This window comes from Callithrix jacchus, chromosome 13 (assembly GCF_049354715.1).
Source record: "Callithrix jacchus isolate 240 chromosome 13, calJac240_pri, whole genome shotgun sequence".
NCBI lineage: Eukaryota > Metazoa > Chordata > Mammalia > Primates > Cebidae > Callithrix > Callithrix jacchus.
Genome location: NC_133514.1, coordinates 109447841 through 109470902, shown reverse-complemented (window position 1 = coordinate 109470902; position 23062 = coordinate 109447841). Strand labels below are relative to the sequence as shown.

Sequence of the window (23062 nt, the reverse complement as noted above, 5' to 3'; positions counted from 1 at the left end):
TGAGCTACATTCCATCAATACCTAGTTTATTGAGAGATTTTAGCATGAAGTATGTTGAATTTTATCAAAGGCCTTTTCTGCATCTGTTGAGATAAGTGTGGTTTCACATTGGTTCTGTGAATGTGATAGAGTATGTTCATTGATTTGTGTATGTTGAACCAGGCTTGCATCCCAGGGATGAAGCTGACTTGATCATAGTGAATAAGTTTTTGATGTGCTGTTGGATTTGGTTTGCCAGTATTTTATTGAGGATTTTCACATTGATGTTCATCAGGGATATTGGCCTGAAATTTTCTATTTTTTGTTTTGCATGCTCTAACCAAATGTAAGGAAGCTAAGAACTTTGAAAAAAAGTTAGAGGAATTGCTAACTAAAATAACCAGTTTAGAGAGAAACACAAAGGACCTGAAGGAGCTGAAAAACACAGCATGAGAACTTTGTGAAGCACACACAAGTATCCATAGTTGAATCAATCAAGCCAAAGAAAGGATGTCAGAGATTGAAGATCAACTTACTGAAATAAAGCATGAAGACAAGATTAGAGAAAAAAGAATGAAAAGGGATGAACAATGCCTCCTCCAAGAAATATGGGATCTGGAAGCCTGTTTCCAACAGAAGCAAGTTATCTTGAATTACACTTATGTTTTGTGGATAGAAGGCAGGTCAAGCAAAAGTATAAATATTTTGTATTCTAATGGATGTTCCTCTGAACATTTTATCGATTAATCACCCCTACCTGTGTCAGTTATAATAATTGTATTTTGAAATTTTCTATCTCAGTCCTTATTACGTACTTGTTTTTGCTGGCATTCTGTCATAAAAAAGATTATTTCCTGACCAGATTTAAACTTTCATTTCAAATGAATTTTAGTCTATGAAGTTTAAATATTTTAAGTTCTAAATCTGTTTAATTATTTGGCCTACCAAAAAAAAGTGCCACCAATGGATGGATGATTTAAAAACATTGAGTATTTGAAATGCCTTACGTACCTCATATAAACTAAGTATATCATGGCTATAGCAGCTTCTGGTACTTCCAGAGTGCTTAGCATATTATCATACTAGGGTCTTATGGATTTTTTCATCTCTTCATATCTATGTTCAGAACATGTTCATGTTTATAGTTTGCTTACTTTTTCTAATATGTTAGGTCTCATAAATTACTACTTTATCTATTTTACTTCCCCTATATATTATACTTAAGAGTCATAAGCTAACTGCTCAACTTACTTTTGTCTACCATTCTGACTTATTTTCTTAGACTTGAAAAATGAGTTGAATATTCTTACATGAGACAAAAGTCTCATAAAATATAGATTCCATAATTTCTCAGAAAATGCAAAAGTTAATTCCAATACGGTGTCTCCTCTGTTTTCTTTCAACAATTCTTTTTCTATTTTTTTCATAAAACTTTTTGAGGTGGAAGTAATAAAAATGATTGTTTTGAAGTCCTACTCCTGTATTGGAGACTATGATTTTGGCTAAGTAAACAGAAATAATGAAATTTTCAAGACTCTTCAGGGAAGTTAGCACTCTTGGTACACTGAATCACACATTCAGCAAATATTGGCTCAATTCCTACAATCCAAAGATATGGCTGAGGTACTGCAGAAAAGAAAAAGTGAATTAGACGATCTCTCCAGGTTTAGCAGCAGCAGTGCTAAGAATGAACTACATTATTTCCACTTCTTAGGCATACAGAGAGACTACATTTTCAGCTTCTGCCTCAATTATTTTGGGATCAAATGAGCAAACAGGGACTAATACATTGTAAGTTAAATGATATAAGCCACTTCCAGGGCTGTATGTTAAAAAATACTCTGTATCGCCATCTACTTTCTCCTTCTTCTGTCAAAACAAGTCCTTTGAATTTTCCAGAAGGTAAAGATGCAAGAGGGAGGCATCCTGGATTTTCAAGTCAAAGCTTGGAGGAGAGCTGCTTAGGGCAGCTGTGGGATGAGCAAGAAATAAAGCCTCTTACATTTACCACAGCCTCATGTTGTGTGCAATTACTAATAGATATTCCAATGCGACATAGAAATTTATGTGCAAAAATTCAATGCAGAATCAGTTCTGGGAAATTGGGATCTGTGAAATTGCTCTTCAAGATGAGAATCAGATAAGAAAACATAGAAAAGATGTCATTTAGGAGTTTATTTGACAGATTTGGACACACAGTGAAAGTACCAGAATTGTAGTTTGTAAAAATAATCTAATACCCTAAGGACGAGCTACATAATTTGTGCAACCCAGTGGAAAATGAAAATCCAAAGATTATTAAAAACTTGAGTATGCCTACAGCAGAGTATTATATTAAGTGTGGGGTCCTTCTAAAACGGGCCCCTATGGGACTGCACAGGGCACATGCTCATGGAGAAGGAAGTGGAAGTGGAAATACAATGTGTTTAGGTGGAGTTGCAGCTAAGGATAATGTGTGTAGACAGAAACTACTTACAATTTTCAGAAAACAAACCGTTTTTGTTAATAAGATATTCATTGATGAGCTGGTTGGCCTCGAGGATATGGCTACCAATATGGAAATCAGTACCTATACATAAATGTTTACTTAATACTGGTGAAGAACATGGGATTTTGACCCATACATACATTTTCTCCCTAAAGTGGGAACAAAATCCATGGCTTTAATATAATGAAAATAAGAGAAAAACAAATGCTGCCTGTACAAGATAGAACCTATAATTTCTTTTTGTTTTCGGCATTAAATTATGTAGTTGGCCAACTGACTGCTGAAATTCGTTTTCACTATTGTTTCCCCTGAGTGTCTCAAATACAGTAGTGAAAATGAAATTCATTCCTGTTTTCTAAGTGTCCCAGACATATCCTAGTAAACTGTAAATTTTGTAAAACTTGTAAGCAAGTCAGGATTAATGACAGGAGTTTGTTTGATTCTTTGCAGCATCCTAAAGATAATCAGTGTCTTGGATCAAAGTTTTCCTCAGTATTCAAGTGGATAATAATCTGTGTGGCTACTCATTTAACAGACAGAATCCACCCTCATTGAGAAAACGAAGTATTGAATGTGACCATATCTGTAACAGTTCCCTTTGTGTTTTACAAAAGAACATTTAATTCATTTTTTGTTCATTTGTTTGTTTTCTGTGTTAGTGTTGCCAAATTTTGTTAATAATGAGTAATGCAAGAAGTTAGAGATACAACTTGAGGTAAATAAACATCCAGTTCTTCCATATTTCCTCAATCAATCACAAAAAAAATATAAAGTTGAACATATAAATTGTTAAAAGAACAGTTCAGTACAGAGGAAGTGTGCTTTAGGCAGAGAAAAACATTATAAATATTAATATTTGCTATTGCCACACTGAAAAGTCTTATATTAGCATGTGATCACTTTTTACATTTCAATTCAAAATGTACTTATTTTTTTTGTGTGTGTACTTGTCATGATGTCTTTTATTTCCTTCTTAATCATGAACGCACTCTCATTCTTTGATACTATGGTGGTAGAATGTTCATAAAATATACAGAAGCAGAGGGGCAGAATTATTTTCTTTTCAGAATGATTTTCGCCCAAAGCGTTGTGCAAAATAAAAGTTCCAGAAGCCTTGCACTTTAGTAAGAATGCATTCCAAGGAACAAGAATAGTGACCCTTTTTCCAGCATCTTGCAACATTCTTGATTATAAATGGAAAGAATAGTCATAATAGGTGAAATGATAGCTCTTTTTAGTCTTTTTATTGCTAAATTTGGAAAGTCAACTTGAACACAAAAGCCCTCTAGTGATATAGATTTTTCTACTCTCCAACAGCTTCCAATACAGCCAATATATTCATCAAAATTGATGACAGTATTATGTTTTGGTCAGTGATACTGAGGGATATGATTTGCTTTCTTATTGTTGATTAGAAGAAATTGTGAAAATGAAGCCTATTTCTTTCTTTAATCAGGATTTTGAATTTACCAGGATATTAGATATATTCCTTTTATGGTTAATTAGGAAAAATCAGCATTTTCTGTCCCTCCTCCACTCGGTTTTATGACTTCACACCTGTAATCCCAGCACTTAGGGAGGCCGAAGCAGGTGGATCACGAGGTCAAGAGATCGAGATCATCCTGGTCAACATGGTGAAACCCCGTCTCTACTAAAACACACACACACGCACACAAATTAGCTGGGCAAGGTGGCGCGTGCCTGTAGTCACAGCTACTCAGGAGGCTGAGGCAGGAGAATTGCTTGAACCCAGGAGGTGGAGGTTGTGGTGAGCCAAGATCGTACCATTGCACTCCAGCCTTGGTAACAAGAGTGAAACTCTGTCTCAAAAAAAAAAAAAAAGATTTTAGAACATTGCTTTTAATGTGGTTTGGGTCTCTCCCCACCCAAATCTCATCTTTAATTGTAGCTCCCATAATTCCTACATGTTGTGGGAGAGACAGAGTGGGAGGTAATTGAATAAAGGTGGCAGTTTCCTCCATAATGTTCTCACTGTGGTGAACAAGTCTCTGATACCTTGTGAGATCTGATGGTTTCATAAGGAGTTTCCCCTTTCATTTGGTTCTCACTCTCTCTTGTCTGCTGCCATGTAATATGTGTCTTTTGCCTTCCACCATGATTATGAGACCTTGTCAGACACATGGAACTGTGAGTCCATTAAACCTCTTTCTTTAAAAATTGCCTAGTCTCTGATATGTCTTTATCAGCAGCGTGAGAACAGAAATCAGCCACGTGTGGGGAGGAGAGTAGCCTGGTGAAGCATGCTTCAGACATGAGCAGTGGTGAACACTCAGTCAATGCTATTGCATTCTTTTAACAAAGTGATCATTTTTGATTGAAGAAAATAAAAATGTTATTAATTATCAACACAGATATACTACCCATGCTTAGCCACTTTTTAAAAACGGAGACTTTGGTGCCTTTCAGATCTCCAGCCTTAAAAAGGAGAGTTTAGCTTTCAGCCAATTTGGAACTATTTTACAGCTATAATTGTATTGATTGTTGTGTCTTCATCTTACCTTTTATTCTTTTCTGATTTTGGTTTGGTACATAACCTAATCTTTAATGGCACATGATGTGTTTTGTAGAGGAAAGCGTTAAAAAAACAACAACAATAGCAAAAACAAAAAAACTTAGCTGACTTTTTTGATGCGTATGATAAGGGCTGGAATTGGAATTTGACAGAACAGTATTGAACACAGCTATCGGAGACAGTGTCCCCAAAATACTCGGTGCCCAACCTGAGAAATTGTATGGAGCATTTTGCCTCTATCTATGGCTACCTTAAGGAATATCCTGTTTAAAGCAACAAGTTAGTTTCAGATCTGACTATAGTACTGAATCATTGTTATTACTATTCCACAACCTACATATATTTTTAATATTTGTATTCATATTTTTCTTCTATCTAATCATTTGTTAAGACAGTTATTTGTAGGAAAACCTATAACCTGTTTTATTCACTCTTACCTCCTCCTTCACATAACTCCTTAATGGCACCCCTATGAAACCTCCAAAGGTAGTAGATTAAGATTGTAGATATGGTGATCAAACTTAACATGAAAAAAATATATCTACCTAATAAGGCTGCTATTGGAATTAGTTAAAATATATCATAAAAGGAACTAATAAGAGTATCTGAGGTAAATAAACATTAGGTTATATATTTCAGCTTATATCATTTAGTACTTCTGCAAATATGAGCAAGTTTAAGTGCCAGGCTTGTAGTATTAGCAGGATTAAGTGATTAGGAAAAATATCCTGCAGGTAACAATTTTAAATTATAGTATATATTTTTAAAAAAAGACTATAATATATGTATATGTGTGAGTCTAATATATGTGTAGGTGTGTGCAATGATTTCAAGTTATTAATGTGTAACATATTTGAAAATATTTTTATATGAATGATAATGAACAATATATTCATATTTATTGGCTGAAGCTAAAGCTGTGTTTAGAGAAAAAAAATTGTATATCTTTAAATGTTCATATTGAAAGAAGCAATGGTTGAAAATTAATAATGTAAGCGACCCCTTTAAGAAGCTTTCTCCCCCAAAAATGGGAATCGAAATCCATAGTAATCTGAGAATAATAAATAATAATAACAATGAAATTTAACAAAATCTTTTACAAACAACAGAGTAAATGAATGCAAGCAAATGTGTTTTTCTTAAAATTGTTAAAATAGATGAACCTCTACTGTGAGAGAGTGGTATTAAGGCAGATAATAAATAAGTCATGTTAACATCCAAGAAGGAAAGGAAATGGCACTATCGATTCTGGAGACAGTAAATGGATAATAAGTGGATATTACAAAAAAGCATGTGTTTATAAAGTCATCAAATGAACCAGATTCCTCAAAATGCATACATTATTCAGTCTAATGCCAAAAAAAACAAAAAATATGAATTGCCTAATCTCTACTAACATATTTCTTAATTCAAAATCTACCCCCTCAAAAATAAATTCGCAGCAATCTCATCACATCTGTGATGTTTAGCAAACATTTAGGGTTAAATTGCACCAAGCATTGACAAACTCTTCATGAAACTAGAGAAAATATAATCAATTGTCAACTCGTGTTATGAGATCAGGATTGCTCTGACATTCTCACATGAAAAAATAGTACAAGAAAACTACGTGGCATTAACAGACAAAAGTACTTAACAAAATATTACCAAACTAAATCTCCCAATATATATAGTTTTAGCCCATGATGAATAATTGAGATTTTTCCTAGGTCTGCAACATTAGTATTACATTAGAAAAATATCAAGGTAGCTCATCAGATTGATAGAATAAAGGAAACATGATACTTTCAGTAGGTACAGGAAAAGCATCTGACAAATTCCAATATCCATTCATGGTAAAAACTCTTAGCACACTAGGAATTATAGGGAACATTTTAAACTAATCATGAAAAGCTGAGTGTTTTCCCCTTAGTGACATGAGAGAATGTTCACTGTTACCCTCATTTTCCACATTGTGCTGAAGATTCTATACAGTGCAGTAGTCTCAAAAAAGAAGTATTCAATGATGTGAAAAGAAAAAGACAATTCTGTACTCAGATAATCACTTGCATAGGAAATCCTAAGACATTGCTTTGTGAATCATCATTGACTATGATTAAAAACTGAATTCAGCAACATTCCAAAAGGCAATGTTAGAGCAATATAGAAATTACAGAAGTTAGCAAAATATATTCAAGACCAAACCACCCAACATTGCTGCAAGAAAGCAAAGAAGTCAAAATACTTGGAACTTTCTACCATTTTTCCAGGTTAGAAGATTCAAAGTTGTTATGCTATCAATTATTCCCATATCGGTTATAGATTTAATGGCATCTCTTCTCTTAAATACTATAACTTTTCCCCATTTCTTCTATTTTATTCTCTCTCTTTACATACAAAATGTACTACCCTCAATTGTCCTACTTATTTCATTTCGTGTTAAATGGTGTAACTCTTCTCACAACTGGCCAACCAGAAGCCTGTGAACAAAACATTCTACTTCTCCTTCTCATTTACCTTCAGTTAGTCAGTAAATCTTGGAGAGCTTAAATAATAAATTTGTTGACAAGCTACTTTAAACTCCTTTGCCAATGTCTTTGTTCATACCTTTATTTTTTTATCCTTTTGGCTTGAATATTAATATACTAGACTCATATTTGAATAACTTGCTTTTGCTCTTGAACCTCAATCCTTTCAATGTTTCCAAAATAAATTTCTTGAAATTTAAATCTTGTCAAATTGTACACTCCCTAAAAACTGTCACAGATTCAAACACACTCCTGTTCTTGTTTTGTTTATGTTTTCATGATTAACTACAGATACTTCTCAACATCCACTGTAAAATCCCAAAATGCCAGCTTATTGGGCATTCTATTAAGATGTCATTATTTGTTATGGTATTGCACACATAGCTCCTTTTCCTGGGACAAGTAGGCCTGCTCCGTCATCAAGCTCAATATAAGCACCAACCTTTTTTGAAATGCTTTTCTGACCACTTCATACTTACACCTACAAAATATCAGTAGCTTAAGTCTCACTCTCCTGTGCTCTTTTATACCATGGCACTTATCAGAGTATAGAATATGCAGGATCTATTAGTCAATAGATGCTGTGATTGCTGTAGATAATCATCACACTGGGATTTTTTTAACATACCTTCTAGTATACTGCATCACACACAACAGAACTCAATAGACATCTTGTGAATAAATGAATGTAGTAGGTGGTTGTAAGTTTCTTTTGCATTCCTGAATATAAGACAGTGTGATAGAGTGTAAATTATGGAAGCTTGAAGTCTGGCTGCAAAATGTACTAACTGCAAGGCAATATCTGCATTTGTTTCCCCAAGACTTATTTGAGGATGAAAAAGAAAGGCAACCAAGAAATATCATGATTCCTGGCAATTCCATGCTCCCTAAAAGGGTCACACATTCTCTATCCTACTACTTCTAAAAGAATTCTCTAAGAGAATTACAATTTCTTGCACACAACAATATTTGCTTGGACAAGAGATGTGAATCCAAATATAGGTGACTATAAGATTCTTGCTTACATTGAATATTAAATGTAAGTTACCATAAAATTACTGCTTAAGCCAGGCACAGTGGCTCTTGAATGTAATCCCAGGACTTTGGGAGGCTGAGGCAGATGGATCACTAGGTTGGGAGATTGAGACCATTCTGGCTAACACAGTAAAACCCCGTCTCTACCAAAAACACAAAAAACAGCCAGGCATGGTGGCACGCGCCTGTAGTCCCAGCTACTTAAGAGGCTGAGGCAGGAGAATCACTTGATCCCGGGAGGCAAAGGTTGCAGTGAGCCAAGATCATGCCACTGCACTCCAGCCTGGGTGACAGAGCAAGACTATGTCTCAAAACAAACAAACAAAATTACTGCTTAATAGTAATCAATTACTATTATTACTGTTGATAAACATCAGATCATTACTAATGTTCATAGAACACTTTGTAATTCTTATAAGTTTTAAGAGTAAAATAGCAAGAAAATAAGGCAGTTTTTATTGTAAGTTAAAAATCTGTGACGAAGAATGTATAGATACAGCAATCTGCCTTAAGTAAGACAAATTATAAATAAGCAACAACACTGAAGAAAACAAAACCACACACAAAACAATGTGATCATAAAAACTTGTATTAAGTAGAAATAGAGAAGATACAGAGAGAGTAGTGATGTCACTTCTCTAGTCCTACAGTCAAAACTCTGAACTCCTACATTGACATATGTAAATCTGCTATAACCATGCAATGATTCTTATTTCCATGAAACTATGCTTGAGCATAACCACAATGAATGGTTTTTCCTTGCACTCAAACTAGCCTGAACAATTAATACCTGCTTTATAGGTTTGAAATGATCAAGAAGATGAATGCTAACAGCTAATTTTTTTCAGCAGCTCTTTTTTTTTTTTTTTTGAGACGGAGTTTCGCTCTTGTTACCCAGGCTGGAGTGCAATGGCATGATCTCGGCTCACTGCAATCTCCGCCTCCTGGGTTCAGGCAATTCTCCTGCCTCAGCCTCCTAAGTAGCTGGGACTACAGGCACGTGCCACCATGCCCAGCTAATTTTTGCATTTTTAGTAGAGAAGGGGTTTCACCATGTTGACCAGGATGGTCTCTATCTCTTGACCTCGTGATCCACCCGCCTCGGCCTCTCAGCAGCTCTTATAATGTCTACCCTTTCTTTCATCATGGCTCCTGACATTCTATTATCTACCCATGAACCAGGTTGGCACTTTTAAATGCAAGTTAAATCACAACTTCGTTTACTTAAAACTCCTGAATTGCTTTCCATCTGACTCTTCGTTACAGTCAAATAACCAAAAATTGCCAGCAAGGCCTTAAACAATCTGCTTATGTGCATACACACGTACTCTCCCACACTTACACACACACTCACGCTCACACACATGTCTCATTTTCTATTATTCACCTGTCCACCCTCCAGTCATAATGGACTTTGATGTTCCATCATTAAATAGTGGGTACTTAATATTATTATTATGAAATTGTTAATTACTTTTTTTAAATAAATGCTACTTTAAAAAGTGTAAATTTTCTTCCATTATAAAAAAAAAGTGTGTTTTGTGAGAAAAATATTGAATTTGCTATCAAAAATCTTCTGGGGATTCGAGAACCTGCTTTACTATTTGTCTTTGATGTTTGCTGAATTATCAAAGAGGACTGACAAAAACGGGGCAGAATCTTGCAAGGATTAAGTGAGATAATACATTTCATACGTGCTACAAAATGGAGTAACTAAAGCTTTTCATTTCATCCACAAAACATGCTTCCTGATATTCAGACCAGTCTGAACTTGCACACTTTTGCTCTCAACCATGCAAGCACATGTCACCAAGGGGCCAGTTATGTTTGCAAAACTAACTATACCAATTTTTGTTGTAAAAATGTTAACTTTACAAAATATAACAAATAAAATATTTTGTTACAAAATATAACAAAAAAGTACATGGCATTATTTTTCTGTAAATACTAAGCTGAATGTTAGAGAAATGCACATTAAAAGTAAGCTGTCAAAAGTGCTGTTAAATGGCATGGATGGGATTTTTAAAAATTACATCATAGGAAAATTAACAGACTTTATTAAAAAATAGGCCAAAGACTTGAACAGACCCCTCACCAAATAAGATACACAGATAGCAAATAAGTATATGAAAAAACATTTAAAATCACATATCATGAGGGAATTACAACAATAATGAGATTCCACTAAACACCTATTAATTGACCAAAACCCAAAACACTGACCACAACAAATGCTGGCAAGAATGCAGAGAAATCAGAACTCTTTATCACTGCTGACAGAAATGCAAAGTAGTACAGCCACTTTGGAAGACTGGTTGTTTCTCACAAAACTAAGCATTATCTTAACATATAATCCATCAATTAAACTTCTTTAATTAAAATACCTTTTAGGTATTTACCTAAAAAGGTGGAAAATTGAAGTTCACACAAAATCCTGCATATGGATATTACAACTTTTTTTCCTGTCTTCTTGGCCCTCAAAACTGATCCAACCTCTGCCTGTTATATAGTTCTAGAGTCACATTCACATTTTCAGCTACTTTATAGCAGCACCCCAGTCTACTGGTACCAATTTATTTATTTATCAGTCCATTCTCATGCTGCTTTATGAACATGCCCAAGACTGGGTAATTCACAAAGGAAAGAGCTTTAATTGACTTGCAGTTCCATGGCACTGGGGAGGCTTCAGGAAACTTAACACTTGTAGCAGAAGAGGAAGCAAAGATGTCTTTTTTTACATGATAGCACGAAGGAGAAATGCCCAGCAAAAGAGTGAAAAGCCCATTATAAAACCATCAGATCTCACTAGAAGACTTGAAGGGCTCAAGATACTGCCCATTTCTTAGGCCTTTTTCCAAATTCAGAAGCTTTTCAGGATGAGAATCTTCAAAGCTAGAGCATGTTTTTTCATAGTTTTGCTGCTATAATGAATCAAATACTAGCATCCAGAAATGAGCAACGGGAAGTGCCTAAGTGGACAATCAACAGCTTGATCCTTAATGATTAGTTATTTCTCTAATTAGCTAGCAGTAAAAAAAAAAAGGGTGAAACTTAAAAGATAATAGCATCCCAACCACCTATATTTTCTTAATATAAAATTTCCTAATATAAATGTACAGTTAATAACCAGTAGTTAACTTATAATTTAAGAAGAATTAATAGGATTATGGAAACAGAGAAAACAAATAGATCTATATGAGTTAGATATTGGAGTTAGGAGACAAATGGAATGTAGGGTCCATAAACAGTCCAATCATCTGATTTACAAGGAAAGTAACTTTGCAGTTTTTGGAAGAATTATGGTATTTTCAATGAAAGTTGCTAGGCCAATTAGCTATTTATAGGAAAGAAAAAAATTAATGTTAACCTCTTACACCTATTACATTATAGTAAAAAATAAATTCCAAGGGATTTAAATTTAAATAAAATATAAAGATAGCTTCTAGCAATCATGTATATGTATACACGGATATATACATATACACATGCACATTCCCATCTGTTAACTCTTGGTAGGAAGAGATTTTGAATAAGGGACAGAAGACAATAACCATAAAAACCAGTAAATAAACAAACAATACATATATATACATTGGACTAACTACATTAAATTTTTCAATGTCTTTAGAAGCCATCACAAAAGATTGAAAAAGTAACACCAAAAGGCTGTGAGAAAATTCTTGAAATACACATATTCAACAATAGTGATAACATCTAGAATACTTAGAGATCTACAAAGTAAAAAGCAAAAATTCAATAAAAATAAGTCTTATTTAAGCAAATTTGTATGATAGACCAATGACCAATAAACATATGAAAGGCTGCTCATTTACATCAGTTATGTCGAAAAATCTAAATCAGAATGACAAAAAGATACTAGTATCCATACACATAAAAGACTAAAATAAAATTATAGAGGAAGCTAACTTTTGGTGAGAATGAAGAACAATTGAAACGATGATACATTGAAAATTGGAATATATTTCTAGAACTACTTCTAAAATTGTCTGGCAGTTTTTGCCAAAGTTAAAAATACACTTACCTTATAAAGAAATCCGCTTTTACATACATACCAAGAAAATGGAATGATTATATCCATCAAAATTATATATTGGAATCCAAACAGAGAGTTCTGAATCTCTTGTCATAGTGACTAACTTATTTTTGAAACAGAATGTGGAAAGGCTGAAACATAGGTTCACTTTTGAAACAAAGTAGGTTTTGTTGGTAAGCAATTAAATTAAGGCTGGCAGCTCCATGAAAGCAAGAAGATAAACAATAGATTCGCTAGTTGATTGGTAATAAGCAGGAAAAGTCACAGCTAAGAAATTTCCTCCTAGATTTAGAAACACTTTGAAGATCTGCCATCCCAAATAATCCTGTACAGCTACTAGAATTTAATGAAATAAAACTATAGAACATTTCATTTCCAAGAGCTTAGTGGAAAGCAATAGCACAGTCAGAAGACAATTAGCAGAGCCTAAAAGCTAGGTGTATTATCAAAAAAGGCAGACAGGTTAATAGAGAGTCCAAGGAAATAAATAGTCAAAGGAAGCTGTGCTATGAATGACATCAGACTCATCGTGTTGTAGGGAAATACATTTCATTAAAATAGTCCAACTTAGTAACTAAGTAAACAAGCAAAGAACTAGAGAGTAGAAGATTGGTGTTAAGAATTGCTGCAAAATATTATCTAGATGATCCAGTTTTTAACACAAAACCAAGAAGCATGCATAAAAATAGGAAAGCATGAAAAATACCTGGGAAGAGAAGACAGGCAAAATAGGTGGCAGAAACTGCCTGTGAGAGGGACTGCATGGTGGAATTAGCAGATACACAAAGATTTTAAGACAGCCATTAAGAATATATTCAAACACCTCATGTTCTCACTCATAAGTGGGTGTTGAACAATGAGAACACATGGACACAGAGAGTGGAACATCACACACAGGGACCTGTTGTGGGACGAGAGAGCTAGGGGAGGGACAGCAGGTGGTAGGGGGATTGGGGAGGGATAGCAGTAGAAGAAATACCTAATGTAGATGATGGAGCAATGGATACAGCAAACCACCATGGCATGTGTATATCTATGTAACAATCCTGCATGATCTGCACATGTACCCCAGAACTGAAAGTATGATAATAAAAAAGAAGAATATATTCAAAGAAATAATGACAATGAATCTTAAAAAGTAAAGGAAGGTACAATGACAATGTCTAATTAAATAGTATCATTAAAGAGAGAGCAAATGTTTGTTTTCAAAAAAGAACCAATTGGAAATTCTGGACTTAAGATGTACAAAAATTGAATAAAATAATTATTAGGGTTCCTCAAGAGTAGATGTGGGCTGTAAGAAGTAAGAATCCATAAACTTAAAAAGAGAAGAATCAAGATTATGAAATCTCAAAAACATAAAGAAATAAAAAGAAATGAACAGGCCCTCCAAGAAATGTGGTGTCCCCACTTTGCAAAGCAACATATGTAAATTGAAATATTGAAAGGAGAGGTGATAGTAATAAGGCTGAAAAACATTTGGAGCAATAAAGACTGAAAAATCCCTATGTGGAAAAAATAAACAACATCAATATGTACCAACAAGAAGCTCTAAGAATTCCATTAGCAACATTCACCCACAGCACACTATAGTGAAAACAATGAAAGTTAAGAAAGTCAAAATCTTGAAAGCAACAAGACAGCCATGACTCACCAATCACAAAGAAACTCCAATAAGATTAACATATGATTTTTTAATGAAAAATCAGAGAGATGAGAAGGAGTGAGATATTCCAACTCCAGAGAGAAAAACAAAAACAAAAAACAATAGTGACAAAGCAATCAAGCAAGAATCTTATATCCAGCAATACTATTTAAAAAATGGAAATACTGACATTCTCCAATAATTGAGACAAAATTGACAAAACTAACAGCTAATTGACAAGAATTCAGAGAATCTGTTACACTATGTAAGGAAGTCTAAAGAAAATTTTTAGCCTGAAAGCAATTGATCCCACACAATATTTGAATCCACATGAAAAGAATAATCATGAGTAAAATTAATTATATTATTATTACTGTATACTAATGTATATCACATAACCTTTAATTTCATCTAGGCTTTCAGTGTACAAAAATCTATATTAAAAAATCAACTATATGCATATCCTAATAAGAAATAGAAAGTAAAATTAAGAAAACATTTTATATAGAATGCCATAAAAATGAAATTATTAATTTTAAAAATTTATTAATTAATATTTATTTATTTAAAATTTAAAGAAAAATATAAATAAAAATATAAAATTATTTAATATTTAAAAATTTGATTAATAAAAATAAAATTATTAATTTTAAAGTATAAAATTTATACTCTAAAAACAATAGTTATGTTGTTAAAAAATTAAAACACACCTAAATAAACCTAAAGATATTTTATGTTCATGATTTGAAAGAGATACTATTTTTAAGAGGACAATAATCAGCACATTGATTTACAGAAATAGTAAAACTCCTATTAAAATACCAGATGGCTTCTTTGCTAAATTGAGAAGATGATTTTAAATTCAAAAGAAAATTTAATAGGCGCAAAAAATCTTTAAAGAAAGAAGAATAAATTTGGAGGCATTACATTTCTAGCATTCATACTTTACACAAAGTTACAAAAATGGAGACAGTATGGTACTGAAATAATAACAATCTAAATAAGGGATAGAATGGAGGATCAATAAATAATCCTTCAAATTCATATTCACTTAATTTTCTAAAAGGCAACAAAAACTATTAAATGGGGTAAGAATTTTTTTTCAACAAATGGCACTGAACAACTGGATTGTCTTTTGCTAAAGAATTAAGTTGGACCTCAATCTCAAAAGTTCCACAATACTTAATTCAGATGGATCTTAGACCTAAATATATAAGCTAAAAGCATAAAAGCTCTAAAAGTATTATATTAGAGTAAATATTTGCCACCTGGAGTTAGACAAAACCTTTCTTGGTGTGATAATATAAGCACAAGAGCAAAAAAAAAAATGAAACAAATAGAAACATTGGATATCATCAAAATTAGTAAGTTTTGCCTGAAAATGACATGGAAAAAGTGAAAATTAAAAGTAAGGTAAAATATTTTCAAGTTGTTTATCTCATTTGTGACTTAAATCTAAAATGCATAAAGAATTCTTGATAAGGAAAATAAAAATTATCTATTAAATACAGCAATTAGATATCTGAATACACATGTATCTGGAAGACAAACAAATTGCCACTAAGAATATGAAAAGATGCTCAACATCATAAATTCTTAGAGTAAAGCACATTGAAACTGCAATGAGATACCACCACATATCCAGTAGGATGGCTATAAGAAAAAGATGGAGAATAATATTTTACAAACGTTATGGAGAAATTGGAACATTCAATCACTGCTGGTGAGAATAAAAAATGATACAGCCATTAAATTTTGAAAATATTCTAGCAAGTCCTTAAAAGTTTAAACACAAATTTATCAAATTACTCATCAACTGTACTTCTTGGTATGTATTTAATAGAAATGAAATTTTTTGTTTATATAATTCATGTGCACGTGTCTTCATAGTAGCATTGCACATAATGGTTGAAATGTGAAGAAACCCAAATGTCCATCAACTCACTAATGGATAAATAAAATGTAGTGAATCCACACAAGGTAATATAAAAGAAATAAAGTATCAATACATGATGTAACATGAATTAAATTTACAAACATTGTTATAAATAAGAAGCCAATTACAAAATAAAACATATTAATAAAATGTCCAGAATAGACACATCTATAGAAATAGAAGGTAAATAACTTCTTGCATAGGATTGAGGGTATTGGAAGAAATGGAGAGTGACTGCTATTGGCTAACAATTTTTTTTTTCTGGGGCAATGATAATGTTCTACATTTTTTGGTGATGATTACAGAACTCTTTAAATTACTAAAACACACTTTTATACTCTTCAAATGGGTATATTGTATAATACATAAAATACAGTTCAATAAAGCTGTTATGATTTTTAAATTATAGAGATATTTACAGAGGCATTACTTGAAATGGATCTACACTGGAAAAATAAAAAAACAGCAAACATTAAAAAGAAATATTTTAATATACAGAGATTAAAATGACAATGTGAACCCAAACAAAAGAGACCAAAATGTTTCATTCCATTACTGTAAAAATTAAAATCTGTACAATTAATGTTAGAATACTCATTCGACACAAGGAATAAAGGACTACTAGTGATTGAAAGGAGGGAATAAAAATTACTTTGAGTTGCCAACAGATTTATGTTTCATTAAATGAGTGCTAGAATAATGTGTATGTTTCTTTATGCAAATTTGTAGCTCTCTATACTAATTATGTGTGCCATTTTATCAACATATATTGTGTTTATTTATACAACTATTTGAAAGTAATAAAAATATGAACATTTATAAAGAAAGCAAACAATTTTCTCTAACTTTGTGTCAATTCAGATAAAGCTATTCACTTTCTGATATGGACTTTGTTTCATTCAGATATGTTTATATATTTTTTAAATGAATAATCATGCAATGGTTATCGTAGTATAATTGGAAGATCTGAAAAAAGTAAGACAATCTAAGTGATCATCAGATGTTATATTAATTAAATACTTTGTCATCTACAGAAATAAAAACAATCAAGACAGATTTTTTTTAATATTCAGAAATTTCTTCTTAACATATATAGGTACTGAGGGAGTATATTAATACTTTATATTAGACTATATTCCATACTATACCACAATTAGAATAGGTACAATTTATGGTTTCTCTTTCTGATATACAATTAAAAATACAAATATATTCTGAATGCATACTAGAAGGTTGGTTTTGGTGAATGTGTGTGCACAATAAAAAAAAACTTTATACATTTGTGATGACATATAATCACCTGGATAATCTTCATAAATGTTTCTGCCCATGCACCACCCATTAATTGTCTATATAAGAGTTCTGGTTTTATTTCTGATTACTTTTTATTATTTATGCTTTATAATGGAAACTTTTATTTTAGACTCAGAGAGTATATTTGCATGCTTGTTACATGAGTATAATGCATGATGCTGAGGTTTAGGATATGAATGATTCCATCATCCAGATAGTGAGTGTAGTACATAACAGCTTTTCAACCCTTGCCCTCCTTCCTCCCTTTCCACTTTAGTAGTCTCCATTGCCTATTGTTCCCATCTTTATGTCTATGAGTACCCAATATTTAGCTCACACTTATAAGTGAGAACATGTAGTATTTGGATTTCTGTTCCTAGATTAATTTGCTTAGGACCATGACCCCCAACTGCATCTATGTTGCTGCAAAGGACATGATTTTAATTTTTTATGACTGCATAGATTTCCATGATGAATATGCACCACAATGTCTTTTATCCAGTCCACCGCTGATGGTCACCTAGGTTGGTTCCATGGATTTGTGATTGTTAGTGCTGCAATGAATATGTCAGGGCATGTGTCTTTTTTGGTAAAATGATTTGTTTCTTTTTGGATATATATTCAGTTTTAAGTTCCTTATGCAATCTCCAAACTGCTTTCCACAGAGGCTGAACTAATTTTCCTTCCCACCAAGAGTGTACAGGCATTCCCTTTATTCCACAGCCTTACCAGTGTCCATTGTTTTTTGACCTCCTAATAATAGCCATTCTGACTGGTGTGAGATGGTCCCTCATTGTGGTTTTGGTTCGCATTTTTCTCATGATTGGTGAAGTGGAGCCTTTTTCATATGTTTACTGGCCATTTGTACTGGCCACTTTGACAAGTGTCTGTTTGTGTCTTTTGCATCTTTTTCATGGGTTCTTTGCTTTTTGCTTGTTCAATTGTTTAAATTCTTTATAGATTCTGGATATTAGCCCTTTTTCGGATGAACAGTTTGTGAATATTTTCTCCTGTTCTGTAGGTTGCGTGTTTGTGGATAATTTCTCTTGCTGTGCAGAAGCTTTTCAGTTTAATTAGGTTTCATTTGTCAATTGTTTTTACAGTTTTTTTTTTTAGGAATTAGTCATAAATACTTTCCTAAGGCCGATGCCAAGAATGGTGTTTCATAGGTTTTCTTCTAGAATTCCTATATGTTTGAGATCTTACACGTAAATCCTTTATCTATCTAAAGTTGATTTTTCTTTATAGTGAAAGACAAAGACCTAGTTTCATTCTTCTGCTTATGGCTAGGCAGCTATACAACACCATTTATTGAATAGGAAGTGCTTTTCCCATTGCTCATTTTTGTTAACTTTGTATTAGATCAGATGGCTGTATGTGTGTGGCTTTATTTCTGGGTTCTCTATTCTGCTCTGTTAGTCAATTTGTCTGTTTTCGTACCAGTGCCATGATGTTTTTGTTACCATAGCCTTATAGTATGCTGTAAAGTTAGGTGATATGATGCCTCTGGCTTTTTTTTATTAGCTATTCAGGTTCTTTTGGGTTTCATATTAATCTTACAATAGTTTTTTTTCTAATTATCTGAAAAATAATATTGAAAGTTTATAGAAATAGCATTTAATCTGTAGTTTGTTTTGGGAAGTATGGCCATTTTAACGATATTGATTCTTTAAATCCGTGAGCACTGCATTTTGTTTTATTTTGTTTATGTAATCTCTAATTTCTTTCAGCAGTGTTTTATAAGTGCTCTTGTACAGCTCCTTTACAGCCTTGGTTAGATGTATTTGTATTCCATGGCATTTAATTATTTTGTGGCTACTGTAAATGGAATTGCATTTGTAATTTGACTCTCAGCTTGAATGTTATTGGTATATAAAAATACTACAAATTTTCATACATTGATTTTGTATCTTTAAACTTTACTTAAGTCATTTTCAGTTCCAGGAGCTTTTTGGTAGAATCTTTAGGGCTTTCTAGGCATAAAATTTTATCGTTAGAGAAGACAGGTAATTTTACTTCTTCTTTGCCTATTTGTGTACATTTTAATTCTTTCTCTGTCCTGATAGCTCTAGCAAGTACTTTCAGTGCTATGCAGAGTAGGAGCAGTGAGAATGGGTATCCTTGTCTTGTTCAAGCTCTCATGGGCAATGCTCTGGCTTTGTCCACTCAGTATGATATTGGCTGTGGGTTTGTCACAGATGGCTTACATTATTCTGTGTTGAATGCATGTTCACTTGATGTCTAGTGTACTGAGGGTTTTTATCACGCTAGATTTTATCAAAGACTGAAGGGATGCTGGATTTTATCAAATTTTATCAAATACTTTATTCCACATCTATTTAATCACACACACACACACACACACACACACACACAAATTCTGTTTGTGTGGTGAATCACATTTACTGATTTGCATGTCAGGAATGAAACCTACTTGAATCGACTGAATTAAATTTTTGATGTGTTATCAAATTTGGTTTACTGGTATTTTGTTGAGGATTTTTGGGTCTAGGTTCAATACAGATACTAATTTGGAGTTTTATTTTTTGGTAGGGGGTCTTTGCTGACTTTTAGTATTATTTATGCTGGTTTTATAGAATTAGTTAGGGAGAGGTCCCTACTACTCAATTTTTGGAAATAGTTTCAGTGGAATTAACACCCACTCTCTACATCTGGTAGATTGTACATCTGGTATATTGGCTGTGAATTCATCTGGTCTGAGTCTTTCCTTGGACAGCAGTTTCTTATTACTGCTTCCATTTCATAATTTGATATTTGCCTAGTCAGGTTTTCTACTTCTTCCTGATTTAATCTTGGAAGACTATCTGTTTCCAAAATATGTCCACTTCTTCTTGATTTTCTAGCTTGTATGCATAGAGGTGTAAATAACAGTATCTATGGATCATTTTTATTTCTGTGTGATCAGTTGTGATGTGACCTGTGTCATTTTGAATCTTGCATCTTTGGATCTTTTCTCTTTTTCTTCATTAATCTAGCTAATGGTCTGTTAATCTTGCTTATTCCGTTTGAAAAACCATCTTTTAGTTGCACTGGTTTTTTTGTATGGATTTTTGTGTCTCAATTTCATTCTGTTCCACTACACTTTTGATTATCTCTTTGTTCTACTATCTTTGATATTTGTGTTTTTCTTGTTTTTCTAGTTAGAACTTTCAAGTGTGATGTTAGATCTCTAACTTGAAATGCTTCTAAATTTTTGAGGTAGGCATGTAACACTATACATTTTCTGCCTGTTTTTGCTGCTTCCCAGGGATTTTTTTTATGTTCTGTTTGTTTTCATTTATTTCAAAATATTGTTTGATTTTGGTATTAAGTTTACAGTTTCCCCAAAAGTCATTTGAGAACAAGTCGTTTAATTTCCATGTAATTGTGTGGTTTTGGGAGATATTCTTAGTATTTATTTCTATTTTTATTGCACTTTGGTCTGAGAGTATGGTTGGAGTGATTTCAATTGTTTTGAATTAACAGACATTTGTTTGATGGCCAAGCATGTGGCTAATCAAGGAATATGTTTCATGTGTGGATTAGAAGAATGTATAGACTGTGATTGATTGGTGGAGTGTTCTGTAGAAGTCTGTTAGGACAAATTATTCCAGCGTCAAATTTTAAGTCTAGAATTTATTTGTTAGCTTTTTGCCTTGATGACCTGCTCACTGTTGTCAGTAGGATGTTGAAGTCCCCTAACTATTACTGTGTGGTTGTATAACTCTTTTTACAGGTCTAGCAATAATTACTTTATGACTCTGGGTGTTCCATTGTTGGTTACATACACAAATATAAGTGTATTTTACATATACATATATATATTCAAAAAGAAGATTTAACATATATTATTCATACATATATTATTTAACATATATTTAACATAACATATATTTAACCTATATTATTTATACTATATATGTATATATAAAATGGTTAAATCTTCTTTTTGAATTGAATCCTGTATCACATGTTATATCTTTCTTTGCCTTTTATTACTGCTATTGGTTTAAAATTTATTTTATCTAATAAATAATAGTAATCCCTACTCTTTTTTTGGTTTTTATTTGCATGACAGATCTTTCTTCAACCTTTATGTTTCACCTATGGATGCCATTACCAGTGAGACTGATCTCTTGAGGATAGGAGGCAGATGTAAGGATCTTATCTATTTATCCACCTTGAAATTCTGTTCCTTTTAATTGTGGCATTTAGGTCATTTATATACAAGGTTGGTATTTATATGTGAGGTAGATTTTGATTCTATCAAGAAGTTTTTAGCTCGTTACTTTGTAGTTTCAATTAGGTTGTTGCTTTATAGGGTCTGTGATCTATGCACTTAAATGTTTATTTGTGGTAGCAGTATTGTTCTTCCATATCCATGTTTAAAATTCCATTGAGGACCTCTTGTAAGACTGGTCTAGTGGTAACAAATTCCCTTAGTGCTGGATTGTTTGAAAAAGAATTTATTTCTTCTTTGCTTATGAGGCTTAGTGTGGTGGGATGTGAAATTCTTGGTTGGAATTTCTTTCCTTTCTTTCTCTGTCTCTCCTTTTTTTTTTTTTTTTTTGAGAATGCTGATGGCAGGCCTGCAGTCTCTGTGACTTGCAAGATTTCCATTGAGAAATCTGCTGTTAGCTTGATGGAGTCTTTTCTTAGGCAATCTGACTTTTTCTCTTTCTGCCTTATTATTTATTCTTTAGCATAGACCTTGGACAATCTAGTGCATATATGCCTTGGTGATCCTCATTTTGTATAGTAACGCGCAAGTGTTCCTTGGATACTTATATCTGGATACCTCCCTCTCTAAAAAGATTAGGGAAATTTTCTTGAATTATTTTCTCAAATATATTTTCCAGGTGGTTTATTTTCTTCTTCTTTTTTGTCTGAAGAATGCCAATAATTTGTTGCTTTGATCACTTCATAGTCACATATTTCTCAAAAAGCCTTTTTTCATTTTTGTAAATTATTGTTTCTTTATTTTTGTCTGCCTGGATTAGTTTAAAACACTGGCCTTCAAGCTCTGAAATTCTTTACTTTGCTTGGTCCAATCTATTTAGATAGCTTTAATTATATTTTCAAGGGGTGCATTCACTAAGAGAGAATCCAGTGGGTTGCCATCAAGCACCCAAAGTATGCCTAGATGTGGAGCTGGGAAAACTCCTTGGTTAGGAAAACTCCTAGATTAGGCAAACTCCTAATCTAGGAAATTGGGTGTTCCCAGTGTGAGATATGCCTGGACATAAGTGCAGAGGGTCCTACTGTACCACAATCTCTGTATAGCATGGGTGGGGCAGCTCAGGCTGGAAATCCAGAGGAAAGGGTGCTCTGGCTGCCTCCAGATATACTTTATCATGAAGTGGAAAGGGTACAACTGTACCATGATCTCTGTGCAGTAAAGGTCAGGCTGTCAATCTGGGCAAACAGGTACTCTGAACACCTGAAGATCTGCCTGGGTGTGGAGGGAAGAGGGCCGCACTTCACCACATTGTCTCCACAGGAAGGATAGAATAGCTCAGGCTGCTTATCTGGGTGAGTGGATGCTCTGACAGCCCTGAGATCTGCCTGGGTGTCAAACAAAGAAGGCCCCAT

The 23062-nt window shown here is 33.2% G+C and overlaps 1 long non-coding RNA gene across 1 annotated transcript; it reads right to left on the bottom strand.

Moving 5' to 3' along the window:
• Positions 1 to 2139: 2139 nt before the first annotated feature.
• On the bottom strand, positions 2140 to 12708 carry LOC128929399 (uncharacterized). Its single transcript, XR_008475811.2, has 2 exons — positions 12585 to 12708; positions 2140 to 4287 (listed from the first exon to the last, which is right to left on the bottom strand). It is a non-coding gene; the product is annotated as an uncharacterized LOC128929399 (long non-coding RNA).
• Between the last annotated feature and the right edge of the window lie 10354 nt (positions 12709 to 23062).